This window comes from Mustela nigripes, chromosome 13 (genome assembly GCF_022355385.1).
Source record: "Mustela nigripes isolate SB6536 chromosome 13, MUSNIG.SB6536, whole genome shotgun sequence".
Lineage (NCBI taxonomy): Eukaryota > Metazoa > Chordata > Mammalia > Carnivora > Mustelidae > Mustela > Mustela nigripes.
In genome coordinates, this window is record NC_081569.1 from 143,801,975 (window position 1) to 143,825,389 (window position 23,415).

The following is a 23,415-nucleotide window of genomic DNA, read 5'->3' on the forward strand; positions in this document are numbered from 1 at the left end:
ACAAAACTGGAGGATTTGCTCTGTCAGATAAAGTGGCCGACCTACTTATGTGATTTTTTTTTTTCTGAGGGGGAGACTAGAACCAGAGTGGAGGGCAAGTGTGTTTTATGTTCGAATACGTTTGCTACTTATTGCTAAGACAATGTAATCATGATTACTTGAGTAGGTAAACATGATATTTCAAGCAATCAGTGGAAGGTTTCCAAAAAGCACATTTCCTGGCAAATAAATAAAACTTCAATATATTAAAAAAGTTAATATTGTTACAAATGACATTAGTTGATGTTAAAGGATGAAAACTTGAAATTATTAACAAAGTTCTAAACAAAACATCCTTACCAACTGGTAATTTAAAATTATCCCCTTCTACATTTGAGGGAAAAAAGGGAAAAAAGAAATATTACTTAAATTCCAGACTATCAAAAAAAAAATGAAATTGCTTACAACTAATAAGTTTCTACAACGCTGTCCTCAAAGATAAAGTCACGTCTGTAAATACTTTCATTATCCAGCGAGGGGAAAAAAGATCAAAACTTTGAAGTCGATGAGTTTTTTTTTTTTAAAGCCCTTCCAAGGAAGATTAAAATAGTGAAGATAACAGCAGAAAATATGAAATAAGAAAAGAGAAAAATAAGACTTGATAAGTAGATTAAGACCTATGAGATAAGTAAATTAAAGAGCTAAGTCTTTGAAGAATCTAACACAACAGACCAAACTCTGTCTCATCCAGTTATTACAAAGGGGGGGGGGGGTGAGAAATACCAATTAAACAAAATTTTATATCTTGTAAGAAATAAAACAAATATGCAGACAATTTTAAAAATTAACAAGGAATTACTTGCATGTTGTATGCTAATAAATCTGAATGAAACAGATAAAGGATCAAAGTTGACATTAAAAGAACTAAACAATGTGAGTAAGTCACTCTCCCTTAGAAAAAAAGTGTAGAAAATAGGAAAGAATTTCCTCCAGACTCAGGCACTCCTATTGAGGAGATACTGTAAACTTTTAAGGCATGATTAATTTCAAAATTATGCACTCAGTTTTAGATATTTATAGATTTGGAAAACTTGCTAAGTAATTTTGACAAATATATAACTCACCATGTGTTCTTCAAACTATATTAAATAGGCATAATGTAAAAAAAGAAGAATCCATGATCTCATGAGGGTTAAAAAAAAAAAAGATCAGGTTCAGTAAAGTCAACACAATCTTTAATGAAGAACAGCTCAAAGCCTTAAACATGCAAAAAATAAATTTTAAGAAGGTCAGGAATACAATCTGTAGCATGTCCTAATCTTATTTGCCAACCCAAGAACCATTTCAATCCGGAAGCATCTATTGGGGGTGGTGGTCTGGGAACATTGTTCAGGAAAGTTTGTTATCAAATATAAAAACTCAGGCAAAATAAAAAATGAAATTGTAATCAACAATATTCAGCTGTATGTTCAATTAATAATCTCTGAAGGTTTGATATAGGAAGGAAAGAATGAATTAATACAATACAAATATTTAACAATATACAATACATTAATAACCTTCCAAACATTATGTGCATAAATGCTGAAATATTATACAGGAAATTTTAAAATGTATTCTTAATAAAAACACTCAGTAAATTGTAAAGGCTTTTAAATGCATAAAATGCCCATGCGACTACTTAATAATTCTATGTATTAAAAATATAATAAACAAGATTTAAAAATCAAAAACAAATTTTGAAAATGTTTACAACAAATGTAACAAACAACAAAAAAAGATTTTTTTAAAAAATCCTTCACAAAGGGACACCTGGGTAACTCTGTCAGTTAAGTGTCCAACTCTAGGTTTGGCTCAGGTTACAATCTCAGGGTCATGAGATGGAGCCCTGTGTCAGGTTTCTTGCTCAGCTTGGAGTCTGCTTCCCCCTCTCCTTCTGCTTCTTCTCCTGTGTGCTCTCTCTGTCTCTCTCATAAACAAATAAATAAATAAATCTTTTTAAAGAAGTTCTCCACAAAGAGAGATCATCTCAAACAAAATTGACAAAGGACATCTCATACATGAAGCATTACAAATGACAACAATTATTTAAAAAGTGCCCAACCATACCACAATCAAAGAAATCCAAAATAAATACATTACCAGTTTTATCTGTAAGTTGCAATAATGCATGCATTGAAAAGCACCAGAGGGAACTTGCCTCAGATTAATCCTCTCACAAGTAGCAAATATAAACTTAGATAAACTATAAAAGAACAATTATTTGAGGAAAACAGAGGATAGCCAAAAGCAAACCTAAAGTACAGAGGATTGGCTTTTGAGAAGAGAGCTGCCTTGGTAGAGATTCACGTTTATACAACCTTTTGCTAGAGAAATCCCCAATCCTCGTGGCTCAGGACAGCTAAAACTGAAGCCAAAAACGGTAAGCGTTGTGGTTTGAGGGATTAAAGAATAGTTTGGAAGTGCCAGGGAAGTTAGAAATAGAGATGGAATCCTGGAGAGGAGAACTGCAGAGAGAGAAGCCTTCAAATAGGCAGGCGAATGTGGTCCCATGAGCGGACAGCCGCGCCACACAGGCTCAGAGGAAGCACTGAGCCGACCCTCACAAAACTCGAGCTGAAAGACTGAGATAACCACGCAGTCATGACAGCTGATATCAGACAGCTGTCTGACAGCAGGAGAGGCAGAATTTGGAGTTTTTGTCAAGCAAAACAGATTGCTCCCAAGAACAAATATCAACATGCTTTAGAGGATAACAGGATCCAGATATTCTACAACATAAGGTACATGATGTCCAACATGAAATAGAAATTACTTGAGTTATGAGAATAAACAGTCAATAGAAATTGGCCTGAAGATGAGCAGAATGTTGAATGTAGGAGAAATAAATTTTATAATAGTAGCTATTAGAGATATGGTCATTAAAAGTATAGATTGCTCTAGGTAGTATAGACATTTTAACAATGTTTATTCTTCCGATCCAAGAGCATGGAGCGGTCTTCCATCTTTTTGTGTCTTCTTCAATTTCTTTCATGAGTGTTCTGTAGTTCCTCGAGTACAGATCCTTTCCCTCTTTGGTTAGGTTTATTCCCAGGTATCTTATGGTTCTTGGTGCTATAGTAAATGGAATCGATTCTCTAATTTCCCTTTCTGTATTTTCATTATTAGTGTATAAGAAAGCCACTGATTTCTGTACATTGACTTTGTATCCTGCCACGTTGCTGAATTGCCATATGAGTTCTAGTAGTTTGGGGTGGAGTCTTTTGGGTTTTTCATATAAAGAATCATGTCATCTGCAAAGAGAGAGAGTTTGACTTCTTCATTACCAATTTGGATACCTTTTATTTCTCTTTGTTGTATGATTGCTGTTGCTAGGACTTCTAATACTATGTTGAACAAGAGTGGTGAGAGTGGGCATCCTTGTCGTGCTCCTGATCTCAACGGGAAGAGATATGGTCAAAGACTTACAAGGAGATAGAGACATAATGATGAAACAGATAAGGGATCTCAGCAAAAAAGTGGAAAATACATCGAAGAATCAAATGAAAATTAAAAAACTGGAAAAAAAAGTAGTTGAAATGGAAAACACACTGGAGGGCACAACAGTGGAAGGGAAAAGTTAAGAGAGGACTGTGAGCTTGAAGATAAGTCAGTAAAAACTTTCCAACCTGAAGAATGGAAAAGAAAGCAATTTTTTAAAATGAGTAGCCCCTCAGTGCCACACGAGGCAATAGAAAACTGTGTGACACAAGCATAATGGGGGTCCAGCAGTACAAAAAACAGGGAATGGGGCAAAAAAAACCCAAAGAATGACAAAAATGGCCCAAGTCAACTAAAAATATCAACTTACAGAATGAAAACCTTGGAAAATTCCGAGCCAGAAGAATATGAAGAAAACCACCACGGGGAAACTATACTCACATTGCTAAAAGCCCACAGTGAAACGTGATCTTGAAAGCAGCCCGAGAGAAATGACAGACAGAACAGTGGCGTGAATTGTGGCGCTGGCTTCTCATCCGGAGCACTCGAGACAGATGACAGTGGGTCCACCTCTTTACATGCTGAAAGAAAAGAAAAGAAAAGAAAAAAAAAAGCAAAGCCAGAATTCCGTAAGAGAACTTATCCATCAGAAATGAAAGAAAGATACTTTCAGATAATGGAGCTGAGAGGATTTGTCCCAAGCAGACTGTTACTGTACCAAATGATGAAGGACATTCTTAGGGCAGAGGGGAAATAGCACCAAAGGGGCCTCAGGTGGGCCATGAGCGAAGAGAAGGAACAAAAAATGGCAGGATTATGGGTAAATACAAGATAGTGTCTTCCTGCCTCTCAATTTCTATAAACTTAATTTTTTAAAAAGATTTTATTCTAAAGTAATCTATACACCCAACATGGGGCTCGAACTTACAACCCTGAGATCAAGAGTTATACACTCTGCTGACTGAGCCAGCCAGGAGCCCCTCAATTTCTGTGAAATTTCAAGGAAAATTGCACTGTCAGGTTAATGACATATGCAGATACAAGGTCTGTGATGAAAGTCATGGTCACACAAACAGCAGGGGAGTGGGAATGACACAAACATACCATCGTAACTGCAAGTCGACTGGCGAACTGAGGATGTATACCGAAGTCCCTGGAGCAAACTTCAACATAATACAAAGAGGTCTAGCTAAAACTCAAAGATAAAAGCCATACACAATGCAGTAAATTAAGTGGACATTAAAGAAGATTCAATTAACTCCAAAGAGGAACACAGAACATTAAAAAATGAGACAAATAGAAAACGGACCAAAATGGCGAACTAAGTCCAACCACATGAACAGCGACATCTGGGGTAAATGGGCGAAACGTTCTGACTAAAAGGCAGAGATTGTCCGTCAGGATAATTGAAGACCCAGCTACAGGCTGAGTGCAAGAAACCCACTTCAGATATGAAAACACATATCGATTGAAAGGAAAACATTGGGAAACAATATAATGTGAAAACAATAGCCATAAGAGAGTTGAGGGACCCTTAAGAATATGGGATGGGGGGCCCCGGGGGGCTCAGTGGGTTAAGCGTCTGCCTTTGGCTCAGGTCATATCCCAGGGTCCTGGGATTGAGCCCCGCATCGGGCTCTCTGCTCGGTGGGGAGCCTGCTTTCCCTCTCTCTGCCCCTCCTCCCTGCTTGTGCTCTCTTTCTCTCTCGTAAATGAATAAATAAAATCTTTTTTAAAAAGTGGGATGAACTGGAATTCAATACCAGACTACTAGGAAAATGCAGAGGGACATTTCATGATGCTAAAGGGTTAGCTCATCAAGAAGACATCCCAGTCAAAGTGTGTAGCCCCCAGCAAGAGCTTGAGATACATGGGGTGAATACCCATGGAACTAACTTGAGAAATGGACACCCCCACAACAGGTTTCAACCCTCCCCTCTAAGAATGTGGCAGAGGCAGACAAGAAAGTCAGGAAGCATGTGGAGGACCCACAATGCTTCCAGCCTCCTCGATCTATCTGAAAATTTGTGAGCCCTCCTGCCAGCAGCTGCTGAAGATACATTGTCTTCGAGGGCGCCTGGGAAATTCATTAGGACAAACCATGTGAAGGGACATATAATAGAACACTTCCCAACAAATCTTCAAAAGATCACAAGCCTACGATCTGGTCTCTGCTTATCAGGATACAATTTAATAAAATTAAATTAGAAATAAGGAATAATATTATTGCATCTACAGAGGCCCCCAAATACATGGAAAGTAATCCATTGGTCGAAAAGAAATCATGAGAAGAATTGTGAAATATCTCAAACAGGATAATAACAAAAATACTGAGTTTTCTGGGATCCAGCTAAAGCCATGCGTAGGGGGACGCTGAAAGTTCTAAATTTTTAAGTCAGGAAAGAGGATGTGGTGAAAGTGAAGTCAGTCAGGAGCTGGCAGACTGTGTCTTGTGGGCCAACCACACATTTTTAAAAATAAAGCTTTATTGGAACCCAGCCATGCTCATACATTTATGTATTATCCTTGCTGCTTTCACACTACAGAGGCAGAGAGGAGCTGTTGCAGCAGATGATATGGTCCACAAAGCCTAAAATATTTACTATTTGGCCATGAGATGTAGAGGGAAACAAATATTTTGTCTTTGTCCTGGTTCCTGGCCCACAGCTCCTAAAGCCCGTGGATCTCCAGAGTGATAAGCATCTTTTTTTTTTTTGGTTAAGGATTTTATTTATTTATTTGACAGAGAGCGATCACAAGTAGGCAGAGAGAGGAGGAGGAAGCAGGCTCCCCGCTGAGCAGAGAGCCTGATGCGGGGCTCGATCCCAGGACCCTGAGATCATGACCTGAGCCAAAGGCAGAGGCTTAACCCACTGAGCCACCCAGGTGCCCTTGAGTAATAAGTGTCTTTTGGATGCTCCTGAGAGGACTGGAAGCCAGGGGCCCTAGGAAGCTTTGGGCTGGGGGCTGGTTCACAAAAGGACTGAAACACCATTAGAGGTTTGGGATTTTAGCCCCCACCCCCAGCTTGCTGGGAGGAGAGAGGGCCAGGAGTCTGAGTTCAACAGCCAGTGGTCAATAATTTAACCAATCACATCTACTTAATGGATCCTCCATAAGAAATCCCTAAACAAGAAGATCAGAGACCTTACGTCCCAGCTGGCTAATGCACCTCCGTGCCAGGAGTCTGACACACCCCAACCCATGGGTCCGGCAAGCCCCGCACCCAAGCACCCCTTCATCGGGCTGTTCATTTGCTTCTTTCATATCGAAGAGCTGGGAAAGAAACACCTTCTTCAATTCTGTGAGCTGTTCTGGTGAATTATGGAGCCTGAGGCGCGGGTCCTGGGAACTCCCGCCTTGCAGCCCGGTGGCCAAAAGTTCAGGTGACAGCTGGGTGGTCTAGGGGACCAAGCACCTAGCCTGTGGGATCTGATGCCGGCTCCCCAGATAGTGTCAGAACCAAACAGAACGCGGGACGCCGCGTACTTGGTGCCAAGGGGGGAAACTCTCCTCCTTTGCAGAAAAATATTGCCAGTAAATCCCCACCTTCAGAAGCTAGCAAAAGCGGAGCCACTTAAGCCCAGAGAAGTATGGAAACAATACAGATACGAGCACAAGTAAATGAAAGGGAAAAAAATCGAGACGATAAAGCCAAAAATTGGTTCTTTGAAAAGGTTAATAAAATAGATAAACTCCTCCCTCCTCCAGTAATCAAAGAAAAAAGAGAAAAGCAAATGACTAAAATCAGGAATTAAGAAGGGCACGTCACCAGGGATACGCAGACAACGAGACGGCACGAGCAGCTTAACGCAACGATGCAGTGAAACAGACATATTTTTTGGAAACTGCATCACAACTGACATAAGATAAAATAAAATCTGAATAGCTCCATATGTATTTTAATCCTTGAATTCATCATCAAAAACCTTCCCACAAAGAAAACTCCAGGCTCACATGTTTTCTCAGATCAATTCTATGGAACGTTTTTTAAAAATTAACACCAATTTTGCAGAAGCTCTTTCAGAAATTAGAAGAGGAGGGAACACTTCCAAATTCATTTAATGAGGCCAACATTATCCTGATACCAAAATCTGACAAAGGCATTACAAAAAAAAAGCAAAAAACACCAACCATATTCTTTATGAACATAGATGCATGCCATTAATTAAATAAGCAAAATGAATAGAAGCCATTATATACTAGCAAATTATATTAATTATATAGTAGCAAATGGATAGTAAAATATGTCAAAAAAGAGATTACACTGTGATCAAGTGAGATTTATTTCAAGAATGAAAGGTTGGTTTATATTTAAAGACCCATCCAGTGTAATTCACTTTGCTCACTCCATGGAAGGGACAACTCTATGATCATCTCAGTAAGTGTGGGTAAAGCATTGGACAAAATTCAACACCTATTCAGGATAAAATGAAAAACTCTGGACAGACTGCAAATAGGAAAAATTTCTTCAGGCTGACAAAGAACACTTACTAAAAACCTAGAGATAACAAACATTATTCTTAATAGTGAAATGTTGGACAGTTTCTCCCTGAAGCTGGAATGACTATTATTCACTGTTGTACTAGAGGTCCTAGAAGAGCAATAAAACCAGGAAAAAAATAGAAGGCACACAGGTTGGAAAGAAAGAAGTACAATGTTATTTAATCACAGATAATTTTTTGTGTAAGATATTGCATAGAAACTGCAAAACAATAACAAGGACTAATCGGTGAATTTTGTAAGATGCAGACTTCAATATTACAATACCAAAAGGAGTTTATGAGGGTAGATTTTCAACTTATAAGAATAGGACAATGATATTAGCATAACAGTTCCATTTGTAACAGAAAGTTTAAATTTAAAATCAGGAGGTTAGGAGTTGACTGAAAGTTAAACAAGACCTCTATACTATAAATTGAAATGTAATACTACTGTTTTATTTGAAAAGAAAAAAAATCTTTAGAGAACTTAAAGAAAGCCTGGACGAACAGGAAAATGTAACATGGCACAGACTGGAGGCTTGGTGCTGTGAAGGGGTTAATTCTCCCCAAATTGGACCACAGATTTGATGCCGTCCCAGTCAATATACCAGAAGTATTCTTGTGGAAATTGTCAAGTTAATCTTAAAATTATGTGTAAGTGCAAAGGACCAAGACTAGGAGAGCAATTCTGAATGAGAAGAATCCCTCCAATCCTGGAGCATGGCAACATCTGATTTCAGACTCACTCTTAGGCTGCAATAACGGAGACTGTGATGTGTTCTGGCATAAATGTAGACAAATTGTCCAATGGAACCAAAGAGAGAGCCCTGAAACAGACCCAGATCTGCCTGGTCTGTTGAATTTTGAATGACCTACCCCAGCAAGTCAATGTGGAGAGGATGGCATTGTCAACAAATAATGCTGAACCAAGTAGATGAGTGCATGGGAAGAAATGAGGCTCCATCACTAGGCTGGGCCCCATACAGAGATCATTTCAGAATGAGTTAACTGTGTAAACCTGAGAGCCAAAAGTGTAGAGCTTCTAGGAAAAAACCCCATGAGAATGATTTGATAACCTCGGAGAGGCAAAGCTTTCTCAAGCAAAAAACAAAACAAAACAAAACAACAGTCCTAAAAGAAAGAAAAATTTTTAAATTTGACTTCAGCAAAAACAAAAAATTCTGGTCTTCAAAAGATATAATTAAAGAACTAAAAAGCACAAGGGTCATGCTTGGGGAAAAGACTTGCAGTTTGTGAATCAGCCAAGGGACTTGTATCCAGAACATATAAGAACGTCCTACAAACCACTAATAAAAAGAGAATAATTTAATAGGCAAAATACTTTAACAAACGCTTCCGCAAACACAAAATACAAAGGGCCAATAACAACAGGAAAGGAAGGTGCTCGACAGTGTCTGTCATCAGGAGGCTCGAGTGGGAGCCATGATAACACGAGATGACACTCACACTCCCCAGGCTCAGTAACCGTGGAAAGACCAAGTGCCGCGGAGGGCAGAGCGTCCAGGACTCAACCCTCCCCCCGCCCCACGGTGGGAGGGAACCGGACACCATTCTGGAAACCAGCCTGGCGTCTCTCACAGAGTGGCGCGTGGACTAACCTCTGACTCAGCTAGTCCACTCCCTGGGGTGTCCCGGGATGTCCCCACAGCCAAGAAAAATGAAAACACATGTTCCCAAAAAGACTGTGTAAGGGCACTGACAGCAGCTCTTGGAAGCGGCCCAGGGGTCCACCACCAGAGGCATGGCTACGCACGTGCTCAGCACCAGACACGAGAGTTAAGACCATGTGCAACAACACAGAAGTCTCTCGTAAGCATCACGTTGGCCCAGAACAGCCAGAAACAGAGGTGCTGTCGTGACCTTCAAATCAAGTTCAGGAACAGATAAAACTCACCCATGGTGATAGTGAGTTCCAGAATGGTGGTTGCATAAGGATTGGGTCCTTTCTGGAGGGGCCACGAGAGAATGTGTTGGGCTAATGGACACGTTTGCTACTTTAATTAGGGCGAGGACAACATAGGAATACATGTTTAACCAAACTCATCAAATTTTGCCCTTAAAGTCCATGCATTGCACTGGGTGTAAATCTTCCTCTTTCCTCTCCAAATACTCCCCTTCTTCTTCTTTCCTTCCTCCTCTGCCCTCCCTCCTCCCCTCCTCCCGTCTCTCATACAACCTGAAAACAAAGACTGAACTCCAGTCCCTAGGGTTCTCCCCTCATTTCACGTCTGAAGCTATTTTCTGTATACTAGGCTTGAGAGAAAGAATCGATGTCCTGGGGATCACATGAGCCAAGTTTCTTCCTCTGGAGGGCAGGTCACAGCGATGAGAGGTTAGAGAGCAAGGACGGACCCTGCGGCACTGCCCGGGACGCAGTCATCGGTGTGACCTCTGAGAGGGCATTTGGAAGCAAGCTTGTCCTTCTGCACATGGTATGTGGAAAAGCACATCAGCCAGTCCTGCTGGTGGAGAGATCTCAGGAGCAAAGAGTCCCCCCATGTGCTGAGCACCCCTATGGCCCAGATCTTGGCTTCTAAGTACCCTTCTCCACTAAAGAAGCCAGGACTCCTCATATAGCTCTTTCCAGGGAAGGTGAAAATTAGCCTGAAACCCCTTTGGTGCCAGAAGGCAAAAATGTGTCTAAAGAATGGGGGACATGCTGTGAAGGACCCTGCGGTAGCTTCCTGGAGCTCCCACAGCTGAATGGACGACAACACAAACATCCAAACAAGAGTGGTATCCATGGGCAGGAACCGCACAGACTAGGAGCGTGCGAATCCTGACCAACAGATAAAAAATGCATAGACAAATTACTTACACTAGCAAGCAAACTAGCACTAGAAAGTGCAAGAATAATGTGAGAGTTCGAGTATCACACACACACACGAACCAGCAGAAAGAAATGGGTCAGATTTGATCTGAACGATGCCTTACAAGGGATTTGAACTTTCTCCTTGAGTCTCAGCCAGAATTTCCAAATTTTCTTCAGTAACATGTAACGCTTTTCTGATCCAACAGAATGGACGTCAGCAAAATGAAAAGTAAATAGGACCCAGTCACATCAGAAGGAGAAGTCATCCCGCTGCCTCGCCTCCTGTGCCACCGGCTCAGCCACCAGCCTGTGGGCCGGGTGTGGTCTGAGGGGAGGCACCGTGAGGGGGGTCTGCTGAAGAGAAAGGCTCCCAGGCCAGGTCTGGGAAGACCAAGGCCCACATCTAACTTCTGCGTGCCTGGCAGTCTATCACCTCCCTGACCCTCAGACTCGTCTTCCATGAAATGGAGATGAGTTTCACACCTACTTCCTGGATTTCCATGGAGACAAGATGAGTTGTCATGGACCTCAGGAGCTCCCACATCTCTTAGGGCAATGGAGCCCCTGGGAGGCCTTTAAAACCCTGATCCCCAGGCCATGCTCAGAGATGGTCAGTCAAAAGGCTGGAGAAGGTGGTGGGAGTGGAGGCTTGAAGGCACCACTTCTGACTTGCTGCAGAAAGACCAGAGCTCAGCGCACAGCCTGACCAAGAGCCCCGCAGCTGCCCTGCCCATGGCACCCTGTCCCCACCATGGCTATTGGCCTGCCGCCGGCCCCTCCAGGCCCACAGGCTTCTGAGTTGTTTGGGTCCAAGCTGCTCACTTCCTTCCCTGGGTTGGGCTTTCCTTCCTCCTGCTGCTGGTCTTGGCTGTAGAGCTCAGAATTTGGATCCCACATCCCTAAACCAAGGCCTTGCAGATCTGTGCTCAGAACAAGGGGAAGGACGGGTGGGCACCGGCAGCTCCTTGGGCACAGGGAGCTGGAGCTGAGACTCTGTGTTTAACTTCCTAAAGGTATTTCTGAGATATAGAGAGACATGGGTCATGAGAGCCAGGCTGTGCCTCTCCACACCCAGCTTGGTGGCCTCAGATCATAGGCAGATGTATTGGGTATGGTGTGCGGGTTGTGCACTGAGCAACTCTGGGAGGCTCTGCCCAGAGGTTCTATAGCACAGCCTGTGGGTTGTTCATGATGCCCAATGAGGATGGCAGCCTACCATCAGGAAATCATGTGCTGGAACGAGGGTGTGGAAATTCTTCCACGGCTTGGCGAGGACACAGGCAGTACTGAGAGGGTCTGCTCCCTCATGCCCCTGGGCCTTGGCTGAAACTGGTAAGTCCACCTGGGGGAGAATCAGAGACTCTCTAGACACTGCACACCCAGGGTCAGGCTGGCTGGAAGCGGCCAGGAAGCAGAGGCTGATGTGGGGTCTGGGGTAGAGGGTACCCTGAAACCTCAGATGCTGTCCCCACCCTGTGGCCCCTGCCAGGTGTCCAGATGGACGACACGGAGGAACGGCTCTCCGGGGAGTCAGCTCAGTTACACAGCAGGAGGCGGGCATTATTAATAGGGACACTGTGTGTAGCACCCATGGTATTGGGGATGGGGAGGGGGACCCCAAAACCCAAACGGAGCTGAGTGGGGTTGGGGTGTTGAGGGAGGCTTGGACTTTGGCCAGTCCCACTGCCTTCCATGTCCCCAGACCCCCATCTTGGCCCTGGGCTCAAGGGCACCTGAGATTTCAAGCCCCGTTTGCTGGCCCAGAGCAGCGGCAGGGCCCTGAGACAGCTCCGGGACCCCGGGGGGGTGCAGGGCACACAGCAGCAGGAGCTGATCACAGGCAGAGCTGCCCCCACGCACCCGGGGACATCAGTGAGCATCACCAAGGTCCCCAGGTTTGAAGGAGGGAGTGGGGGACTGCTGTACCTGTCAGAAGAGGAGCCTTAGGGTCTCCCACAGGTGAGCTCTGGGGGGCCTGAGCCCCCCTCCCCCATGACTCTGTGTCCCCAGAGATGACCGGGCAGCCTGCACCCCTCGGCCACCACGGCTCACGGTGCCCCGGTCCCAGAGGCCGTCCTGCATCCTCCTGGGCTCCCCGCAGCCCACCAGGTCCTGCTCACGTGGCTCCTCCCTGCCACTCTCCTCACGGTCTCCGGAACGTCCCACCAACTGACCCCATCCTGGTCAGTGAGGCTCAGGGGCCCAGGAGCCACCCTGCCACCAGGCCACATGGGCTCCAGCTCCCTCCCTGCCTGTCCCCTAGCTCCCGAGTGCAGTCACTGCGGGGGTGGGGGGGATGCCAGTGTCCCCTGCCCCACACTCCCACCAGCCCGGGCCATCTGGGGGAGCCCCTACCTCAGGCCTCTGGTCGCTGTCCTGATTTGGGGACATTTTATTCCACTCAAGAAAACCCACCCGTTAGTAGCATAAGCGAGTGGCCCCCTGCACGGGCAGCTCTCCGATCTGGCCCTTCCCCGCAGCCTTCCGCTGCCTCCCTGAGCTGGCCCTGCCCGCATGGGGTCCCCTGGCCTCAGACGGGCCGCCGGGGCTCCGGGCCCTCGGCCCCCAAACGAGAAGATTGATGAGCGCGGGGAGCCCCGAACGCGGCTGCCGGGGGCGCTCGGGTCTCGCACAGCGAGGGGGACCGTTTAATTGCCATTTTGCGGGGCTCTTTGAAGTGGAACAATTCTCCAGGAGGAAATTATACGCAGGAAAGAGTCGAGAAATCTCTAGCTCTTTCGGGCAATACCACGATCTTGCCGCCAAGACCCTCGTCAGAGCCTGCTCCGATCGCTCAGGTGCTCGTAGCCCGCGCGGGTGGGAAGCAGCCTGGGGACAGACGAAGCCGCAGGTGCCTGTGGGACGTCTGCCCACGTGGGAGGCCGACGCCGGCGCTTCCAGAAGGGCCCGGAAGCCTCGTCCTCCGAGACCCTGCTCAAGGACCACGCCAGGGACTCCATAAAAGTTTATTGAGTGGATGAGCTGGCGGAGTCGGGCGGGAGCAGCAGCAGCCCGGGGGACGCCACGGCCGACTTCCGAGCTCCGAGGTCCTGGTAAAGGACACGTGGGCGGACGGGCTCTTGTCGGGGAAGCGGCCGCGGCGGCGCAGGGCCCCGGGGGCTGAGGGGACCGCAGGCCCAGGCCCTGGTTTGGCCGGGGTTCCCAGCTCACCAGGAGAGCTGCGCACCCGCCGACCCCGAGCCCGCCAGGCTCTGCCCGCCGCACAGAGGGGAGGACGCGTCTGCCAGCTGTCCAGACTCGCGTCCCCCCAGACACAAGCGGGCCCGATCTGACCCCTGGAGAGCAGCTCTCTCTCCCGCCGCCCCCCTTCCTCTAGCTTCTTAGGCTTCAGGCAAAGGCAGGACCTCCATGTGTCGGGACAGCTGCTCCGCCTGTCCTTGGCCCTCCCCGCATGGCTGACCCCGGCCCCCACCGGAATCCCTGTGGGCCCACACCCTCTGGGTCCCTGCCCGAGTCTCCCAGTGGTTCCCAGCCCCTAGCCCCAGGCACGCTCTCGCTGCCGTCCGTCACCCCTGCCCTGTTGCTTCTGTCCCCCGGATGCCCATGGACAGGCTCTGCCTGCCCCCTCACGCTCCACGTGGGAGAGGGTGCACAGTGTGAATCCTGTTCCCTGACCAAGGCCCTGGTTGCCAGGGGTCAGAGCAGGAGTCTGGGGGTTTGGGGAAGACCCTCGGGGGGCTGGACCAGCTGGAGAAGGAGGGCGGGGAAGGGCAGGGAGCCGGTGGGGGGCCCAGAATCCGTCTGTGAGGATCCAGAACATCTGCGAGCTGGGGGGGTGCTGAGGGAGAGCTGGGGGGAGCCGGTGGGGGGAGCTCCGAGGCCAAGGGCAGCGGGAGGGCGGGTAGCCCAGCAGCTGGAGTCCAGGTCCCCAAGCAGAGCCTGGAGGCGCAGCCAGGTCCGATGAGGCTGGGCCCGCATGTGGGGGGCAGGCTGCGGGCCAGGGGTCCCACTTGGCTTCCACACGCCGCGGCTTCCTTCCCCTCCCCGGGCATTTGCAGAGGGAGCTCAGCTCCGGAGACCTCCCCCCTCCGCCGCCAGAAAGAGCTGTTTGAGATTGAAGAGAGGAAGGTGGGGGAAGACAGGGCCTGTGGGGCTGGGGGTGAGCGGGGGGTGTCCACTGGCGGTGGCGGGAGGAGGTTTAGGGCCTCCCATGGCCGGGAGGCCACCCCTTACCCCAGAGAAGTCCAACTCTGCTTTTCCATCTCAGGGGACTGCGGCCCCAGGGGTCGGGGGTGGGTGTCGCTCCGCATGGCAGGGGCTGCGCCTGGCCTGGCGGGCTCTGGGGCAGCTCGGCTGTGCTCTGGGGGGACCTCAGCTCAGCCGTGGCAGGCCCGTCCCCACTGGCTCCCTGCGCTCCTGGCTGGAGCATTCCCTCCACGCTCTGGGACCCTTCCTCGGCCTCCCCAGCACCCACCCTGCCAGCCCCTTGGCCCATCCTGATGAGGGGCTCAGCCCAGTGCCCCCGGCCCCAGACCCAGACCCCCCAGGACAGAACCCATGCAGCCCTGACGTAGGGTCCAGGCCCCTGTCTTAGGGGACAGTGCAGGTGGCCTCAGTGGTGTGGTGGGGCAGTGGGCAGTGGGCAGTGCCATGGGCATGTGTGGGGCCCAGCAGCCCCTTCTGTGCCCAAGCAGTGTGGTCAGGGGCTGGTCCTGCAGCAGTCAGCTGGGTGACCATGACCCGCAGGGGTGAGGGGAGGTGAAGCCGCACTAGACCCTCCACCCCCCAACCCCTCCCCATGCACATGGTGAGACTTCCTTCATCTCGGGGGTGGGTCTGAGACAGGTTTGCTGTTCAACCTTCCTGGTGTTGGGGGGCAGCCTTGGGCACAGCCCCGGCTCCTGGCGGGCGTGGGAAGAGGACGAGGAGCCCAAGACAGGAGGCGGACGCCCTGGCTGGGACGGGCTCCGCACCCCTTGGCCGGCTCCTCGCCGTCTCACATCCCAGCCCGGAAGTGGGGGGGACGCCCACCCGGGGGGCACTGTGAGGACACCCAGGCTGTGTCTGGGCAGGAGGCCCGTCCCAGGTTCAGTCGTATACCACCTGCTCCTGTGCCTCGGTTTCCCCTGCTGCAGAATGGGGCATGTAGTGCCCGGCCCAAGGAGGTGGAGAGCTGTTGAGGCCCAGCTGTGAGCGAAGGGCCGGGCCGGGGGAAGCCACAGCAGGGTGCCTCCCTGTCCGGGAAGGGGGTCAGCCCAAATAGCCTGGGTGCCACCCGGCAGAGCACGCGTCTCTCCAATAGCGCAGCCCAGGTGTGCGGCTGGGCCTGGCCTGCAAGGGACGGCACCCGCAGGAGGCCTTCCTCACCCTCCCTTGCCCCAGCCCAACCCTCTCCTCCTCCAGGCAGCCTTCCGTGTTCTCCCCAGGTCTGGAGGTGAGCAGAGGTAGTCTCGGACAACCGCAAAGGACTCCAGCCCTGTGAAGCCGCCCGGGCTCAGCCTCCTCTGTCAGGCGGGGGATTCGTAGATGGTGCCTCCCTTATGGCCACATGCAGAGGAGACAGGTGCGCAGTGGGGTGGAGGAGGAGGCAGGATGCCACCGTGCCAGGCTCTGCCCTTACCGGGGAGGGGCCTGGAGTGCCTGGCCTGCCCCAGCCTGCCTACTCGGGGAGGAAGCAGCCTCTTCTAGCTGCCCTGGGGCCCATGACCCCCACTGGGCACACTGGACAAGTTGCTAGCCAGCTGGCTCAGGGGCACGGCTGGTGTCAGCGAGGGCCACCCCCAGCGTCAGCCAACCCCGGGGGAGGGGTTGCGCCTGGGTACGGCTCTTCTGCACCCAGGCAGCTTGGAGGGCAGTCCCTGGGGCAGCCAGAGGGGGACAGCTAGGCAGGGATTGAGGGGGTGTTTGGGCCATACTGTGCCAGAGCTCGAGCCAAGAAAAACACCCATCCTGCCGAGAACAACCGTCTGGCCAACCCGTGCGCTTCTGGCTGGGCAGGCCGAGCCCCGTGAGATGCTGGCTCTCCTCTGTGTGGACACTATAGAGGGACAAGGTCCTACATGGGCCACACAGTGGCCAGGAGGCCAGAAAGACCTGGAAATGGGACAGCAGCTCTGGGTCACAGGGGGTCAGCCCTGCGCATGTCCCCAGAGGTGCTCCAGCGAGCCCCTTACCCAACAGTGTGGAGGCCAGGCTGAGATGGACGGGGGCCCAAGAACAAGGAGACGGAGGGCACCAGGCAGACAGCTCTGCCCTCTGCCCTCTCACTGCTGAGGGTAGGGACTGCTGGGGAGGGACTCTGTAAGGCTAGTGTCCCCTCCTTGATGTCTGTCTCTCTGATGAGGTCATGCTTTCAGACCCCACCCCTGGATGGACACGCCTTGGTCCCTAGGCCGCTCCGGGCAGCTCTCCCTCTGCAGCCCGGGATGGTTGAGGCAGGCCCCAGATGAGCTGGCCGGCGGCTCCCACCCAGAGGGCGGGGCCTGCAGGGTCCAGAGGCTCTGGGCTGTCCCCCCCGCCCCCCCAGTTGCAGGGCCCAGCCGCAGCCTCCTGTCCATGGTGCCCCCGACTTCTGGGAAAGCATAGCTCAGCATCGGCTTTCTAGCAAAGCCCCACTCTGACACAGGCATGGAGGGCCCAGAGAAGGAGCTCTTGGTCCAGAGAAATTATTGCTCTGGTGGCCAAGGGCCCCAGCCCTGGCTGGCCCACAGGTGGGCAGCCCCTCCAGTCGGCACAGCCCAGGCCTCTCCCCTGCGTCCCCATCCTCTGTGCGTCCTGGTCTCTGTCAGCAGGGATGGCGGGTCCCCTAAGGATGTGACTGCGGTGGGCCCACCTCAGGGACGGAGCCGTCCCTCGAGAGCTGGCGACGCCCGGCCCGAGCAGAGCCTGGCTGACGGAGTGATGAGTGACAGGACTTCCTGAGGCTCGGTGAGACCAAGCACGGCCGCTCCCCACCGGGACCACAGCGGAAGGCCTGGGCTTGGGGTCCGGGGGAGACACCTGGACGAGCATCAGCGGCACCGAAGCCACCAGCGTTTCCTGCGGTCCTACTGTGTGCTCGGTGCCGGCGGGGGCTGCCGGGGCCTAGCCCAAGGCAGGTGCGCTGGGAGGTGATGGGTAGCGCGAGAGCACAGCAGGCCTCAGGGCATTGGCGGCGGCTCGGTGCACCTCCGGCGGCCTCTGGAGCACAGCGGACAGGACCTCGCGGAGGGTCACTTCCCTACACGCGTCTCAGGACACCTGGGACACTATGGAGAGCCCGTGGTGTGAGGGGCCCCATGCCTGTCTCTGCGGGCTTTCTCTCCTCCTGAGGCTGCAGAGTATGGGCTGGGGCTGGGGCTGGGGCCGGGCTGGGGCAGGCATTGGGGCGGTGCCGGGCGGGGGCGGGGCAGGAGCTCCAGGACAGTGGGCTGACCGGAACATGTAGGCTGGTTTGGATCTGTTTTGGGGGTCCTATGCCACACAGGACGTAGCACATGCACTTGTATGTGCACGTGTGTTGTGTGTGAGCGTGCAGGGTTGTGCGCAGCTGGGGGCGACCACAGCAGCCTGCGGGGCGGCTCGCTCAGTGCAAGGCCTGTGCTCTCTCGGTAGCCGGGTTGTACTTCAGTCTGAGCAGGGACTGTGCCTGGGGCCTAGTGGCCTCTGTGGGTCCTGTTTCCGCTGAAGCAAACTCCCCCAGAGCAGGGTGCCTCAGCCGCCAGGGCCGGCCATGCGAGGGACCCCCTGTAGAGAAGGCCAGCTCGGTAACCCCAGGGCAGGGAGGGATGGGTGAGGGCACAGGGAGGCCAGAGTTGTCGTCTCACTCCCAATCAGAGCTCCTAGTTGCCCCCTGTCATGCTTTCCAAAACAAAACTTCTAGGCCCAAGGGCATTGGAGGGGGTGGAGGGACCAGGAGCCCAATTGAGCACATCATCTTCCCTCATGTTTCCTGGGCCTGAGGGGGTGGCTGGCCACAGGAGGGCTGGGAAGCTTCTAGAAATACACTGTGCCCCTCATCTCTGTGCAAGGAGGAAACTGAGGCCCTGGGGCTGACTGTCCGTATGCCAGCGGGTGGATGGGCCGGAGCTAGTGCAGGACAGGCTGGCCCCTCCGCACCCTCACTAACCCCATCCTGTGCACCTGCCAGTCCATGGCCCCCACACCTGCACCCGAGGAGGACAGTGTCCAGCCTCCTCTGGATGGCCGCCGGAGCACCTAGCTTTGGAAAGAAGTGGCGGAGGATGGGTTGGAGCCAGCTCATCTGACTGTCTTGCTTCTCCCCTTGGCGCTCAACAGAAAGGGCAGTCAGTCTGGAAGCCGTGGTCCTGGCTGCCCGCCGCCTGCTGGGCACCATGGGCCAGCGTCTGCTCTGCACCCAAGGGCTGCCTCAGACGAGCTCTGGGGCCTTCCCACCGGGAGGACCGTGGTCCAGGCCCTGAGGGCTGCAGAGGGGATCCCTGTGCCCTCCGATCTGCGCTGAGAGGGGCCTGGCCCCACACAGGAACCTGTCCCTTCATGTAAATGTGGCTCCTCAGAGGGTCAAGAGGTCTGGGGTGTTGCATGACCTGGCTGAGCCTCGGGGCCCTGCCTGGAGAAGGGGGCAGGTGTGCATTGTCTCTCCGTCTCAGGCAGGCCCATCTCCAGCAGGAGGGCCCCACACCCCAGACAGAGCCGCAGGAGCCCTGATCGGCTGTCCCGCTGTGTGACCTGGTGAGCTGCTTCCCCTCTCTGTGCCGTGCTCCCTCACAGTAGCCTGAGTGTGATGGGACTCTGCTTTGCCCTTTGTTAGGGCTGAGCTAGTGTGAACTCACTACTTCTAGGGCAGGTGGGTCGGCCGGGAGGGGAGGTGGGGGGCTCCCGGGCAGGGCCTGTGGTCTCTGCCGGGGGGGACTCTGTAGGTCTGGGAACAACCCGCAGGGGTAAGGAGGGGAGGGAAGCTTCCCAGGCAGGAAACCCCGGGTGGGGGCTCCCGGCCGAGCCCCCCCTCGCAGACCCAGCCCTTGGGGCAAGTGCCCCTGGGAAGACAAGCGGAAGTGCCGAGTCAGCACGTGCTGGATGAATATTCGTGATGGCCCCGAAGTGGGGGCGGGCCACGGGAATGAGGCCGCTGGGAGGGAAGAGAGGCTGCAAGCCAGCGATTTGATATTTTGAAATATCAACCTTATTAGCGGTGCCCCGGCCTCGGATCCAGGGCTGCTCAGCTGTGTGCATGGCCTTCTCCTGTTCCCAGGCCCCGAGTGGCCACCGGGGGCCACCTCAGCCCCTCACCGCACAACGGGGAAGGCCGGGTGCCCGGGGGGGCAGGGGACTGGGGCGGGCACCAGCCTGGGCAGTCATGGGTAGGGCTGCCAGTGCCCAGGGTCGGCGCAGGTGGTCAGAGGCAGCTTGGGGACAGACGCTCAAGACAGACCCTGGGGAAGGGCCCCCGCCTACCCCAGAGAGGGGAAGATTTCCTGGGGCATGTCCTTAGGGAGCCCTTGGCACCCCCCAGCTTAGAAGGGAAGCCCAAAGTTGAGTGGCAGGCACCCAGGACCCCACAGCACATTCCCCGCACCCCCAGGCCTTGCCTCCACCCATGCCCATGGAAGCAGAGCCCCCGGGGCTCTCCCAAGCACCTCCCTGCTGATGGAGAGCTGTCCGCCTCAGTCCCGAGTCCCCACCTTGTACCTCCCTGACCTGCGGGTTCATCCCCAGGCTGCCCTGCCCCCACCTCGTGCCACAGAGCCTGAACACGGAGGGTACACCCCCACCCGCTCAGTTCTCCCCCTGCGGCACTGGCGCTATTGCCCTGGGGATGCCCGGGCCCGGAGAGTTGATTCCAGAAGTCTGTGCTGGGGCTGGGGCCAGAACACAGGGTCGGAGCACGGGGTCTGTGTGACAGTCGGACTGACCCAGAGGCACCAGGTCAGTGGGATCTGCAGCCTTCCCCACCCCTGCGGGTGTCTGTTCCCTGTCTGTGTGTCCCGTCAGACAGGTCTGCTGTTCCCCATCCTGAGGGCCACTGTTCCTGTCCCCTCCAGGGGGCCAGGGGCCTCGGCTGCCTGTCCCCTCGCGTCTCTGCCCCAGCCCTGCAGCAGGTGGCACTTGAGTTCACTTTGTTCTCCAGCCCCGCGAGGGTGAGCTCGGGGAGCAGAGGCAGCCGCTGTCTGCGGGCTGGGGGGCAGGAGCGCCCCCCCCCCATACAGCTGGATCTCCAGGATGGGAGCATGTTTCCCATGGCACCGGCCGTGTAGACCTGGAGTCTTTCTAGAAGCTGACAGAGCACCAGGCGGAAGATGAGTCACCAGCTGCCTCTGGGACGGATGGGGCCCTGGGTGGGACACGGCGTGGCCACAAGCCACAGCACCCAGTGGGGAGGTCGAGGCGGGGCACCGCAGCTGGGAGCCATGGAGCCCAGCCACTCCCCCGATGTTCCCTGCGCTGGCCACCACCCTCTGTGGCCTTGTGGCCCTGCCTGACTTCACGTGGGGAAGGGTCACTGCCCACCTGTCCTTGGCCTTGTGGCATGGCCTGGGGTGACATCAGGGCCCGCACTCCCGGGCTGGGGCTCCAGCCCGGTCCCTGTTCTTTCAGAGGCTCCTGGATGTGTGGCCCCGGGACGTGGCCTGAGGGAAAGGAACTGTGAGCCCAGAAGTCACTCAGGCTTGTGGGAGCCAGAGACCAGATCCGCCTTCGTGGACAAAGCCAGCTCGGTCGTCCCTGCCCGTGTGCAGCTGCCGCCGTGTCCTCTGCCTTGCCTGGCCCTGCGCAGAGGGCACAGCTGCCTGCGGAGGGAAGGAAGGCCCAGGGGGGCTGGTCTGGTCCGGGAGCTCCCGGCCAGAGGCCAGATTCCAGCCCCTGGGGGGCCAGGGGATGGGCAGGCGGGAGGTGAGGCCCCAGGCCCGGCCGGCTCGGGATGGTGCTCCGGCGGGGGCAGCGGGGTCCTCCAGGGGCACCGGGCTCTCGTCCCTTATGAAGATGCCCTCAGGGCAGGCGGAGTGAGCGGGAGTCGCCGTGAACCGGTGACGGCAGAGGTGGCGGCCAGCGACAGACAACGTGGACAGCACAGGATCCCTGCTTTCCAGCGAAGCCCTTGCTCGCGGGGCCTCTGTCTCCCCCCGGGAGCCGCCACCCGGGCCTGCTGAGAACGGAGGGCGAGAGCGAGGCCGTCTGGCTGGGGGACGGGAATGACCGAGGTGCGGGCCTCACGCTGAGCCTTGCGGGCGGGAGGCGGGCGCGGCCCCTGGCCGGCCTCCCTCACCCTCCGCTCTGAGGAGGCCCGGCCACGCCTTCCCCTGGAAGTCTCCCAGGATTGCCCGGCAGAGGGGCCCCGGGCTCCCCGGTCAGCCTTTATAGCCCCAGCATGGCCCACCCCCAGCTCGCAACCATCCTCACGTCTGAGCCTTCCCTGCCAGGCTGGACGCTCCTGGTGGCCGGTGCGGCAGACACGGGACGCCCCCAGGCCCCACCCAGCTGCCCCCCGTGCCCCTGTGGGCGCCCCTGGCCGCTCGAGGCCCCTCCACAGCCGGGTGACACTGGGCTGGGCCACAGTGAGTGCTCCCTGAATGTCAGCCCAGGATGCAATCAATACCCAAGGAGCCTTTCATTACAGCTCGTAATTATTCACGGTTGACTCCAGGAGGCTGTGTGTGCCCTGAACACCCCGCCCCCACACTGGGCTGGGGCGCAGCGTACGCCGACCCGGGATGTGGAGGAGGAGGCTAGAACCCCTGGGGTTAGCTGTGGAGGGAGAGCAGTGACGCCCTGGGGTGGGGAAGGGGTGCCCAAGGTCACCTGAGTGCCTCAGCGGCACTGGAGTCCCTGAGGACCCCAGCTGGTCAGATGCCTCCACAGCGGGGGACAAAGACCTCAGTCAGGTCCCTGAGATCAGACCAGGAGGGCCAGCAGGGGGCCGCTGCGGTCCCTGAGGATCTCTGGGGATCCTCCCTGGCCCTAAGGCCCTACTGCTCTGGGCTCACGATGGTGGAGACGGAGGCTCTCTGGGTGGGGGCCTCCCCGGGTCCACCGGAGCCAAGCGCGCCCGTCAGCCCTGGAGTAGGAGTTCTTCTGCTCCCCACACACAGACCCTCTTTTTTCTGTAAAACCCCAGCTCTGCGTCTCCCAGCCGGGCTCGCCTGCCTGGACCTGGACCCTTGAGGTGAGCCGAGACAGTTCTGTCCATCTCCTGCCAGCAACCTGGACGTGGTCCCTCCCCCGCTGGAGTCTGGGTCTCTGCCCGGCCCACTGTGGCCAGTGCATGGTGGACAGTGCCAACCGAGGTGCCCAGTGGCCAAGGCAATGTCTCCAGATACTATGGGCTGAGTCGGGTGCCCCCCAAATCCGAACATTTAGGTACTGATACCCGATACCTCCGAGGGAACCTTATTTGGAAATAGGCTTGTCGCAGGCACACTCAGGTAAGTGAGGGTGAGGTCCTAGGAAGGGAGGGCGTGTCCTTGTAAAAGGGGGATAGGGCCACGGACACGTAGTGACGGAGGCAGAGAGGGGGCAGCACGGACTCCACGCTGGGGAGCAGCCAGGAACGGACACCCCCGCAGCCTCAGAAGGAGCCAGCCCTGGGGCTCCCTGACCTTGACCTTCTGGCCTCCAGGACTGTGGCTGACCTGCTTCAGTGGTTCGAGCCCCCAGTCTGTGGCACTCTGTTGGAGCAGCCCAAGCAAGCGAGCCCTCCAGACTGGGGACGGGGACCTGGGGTTT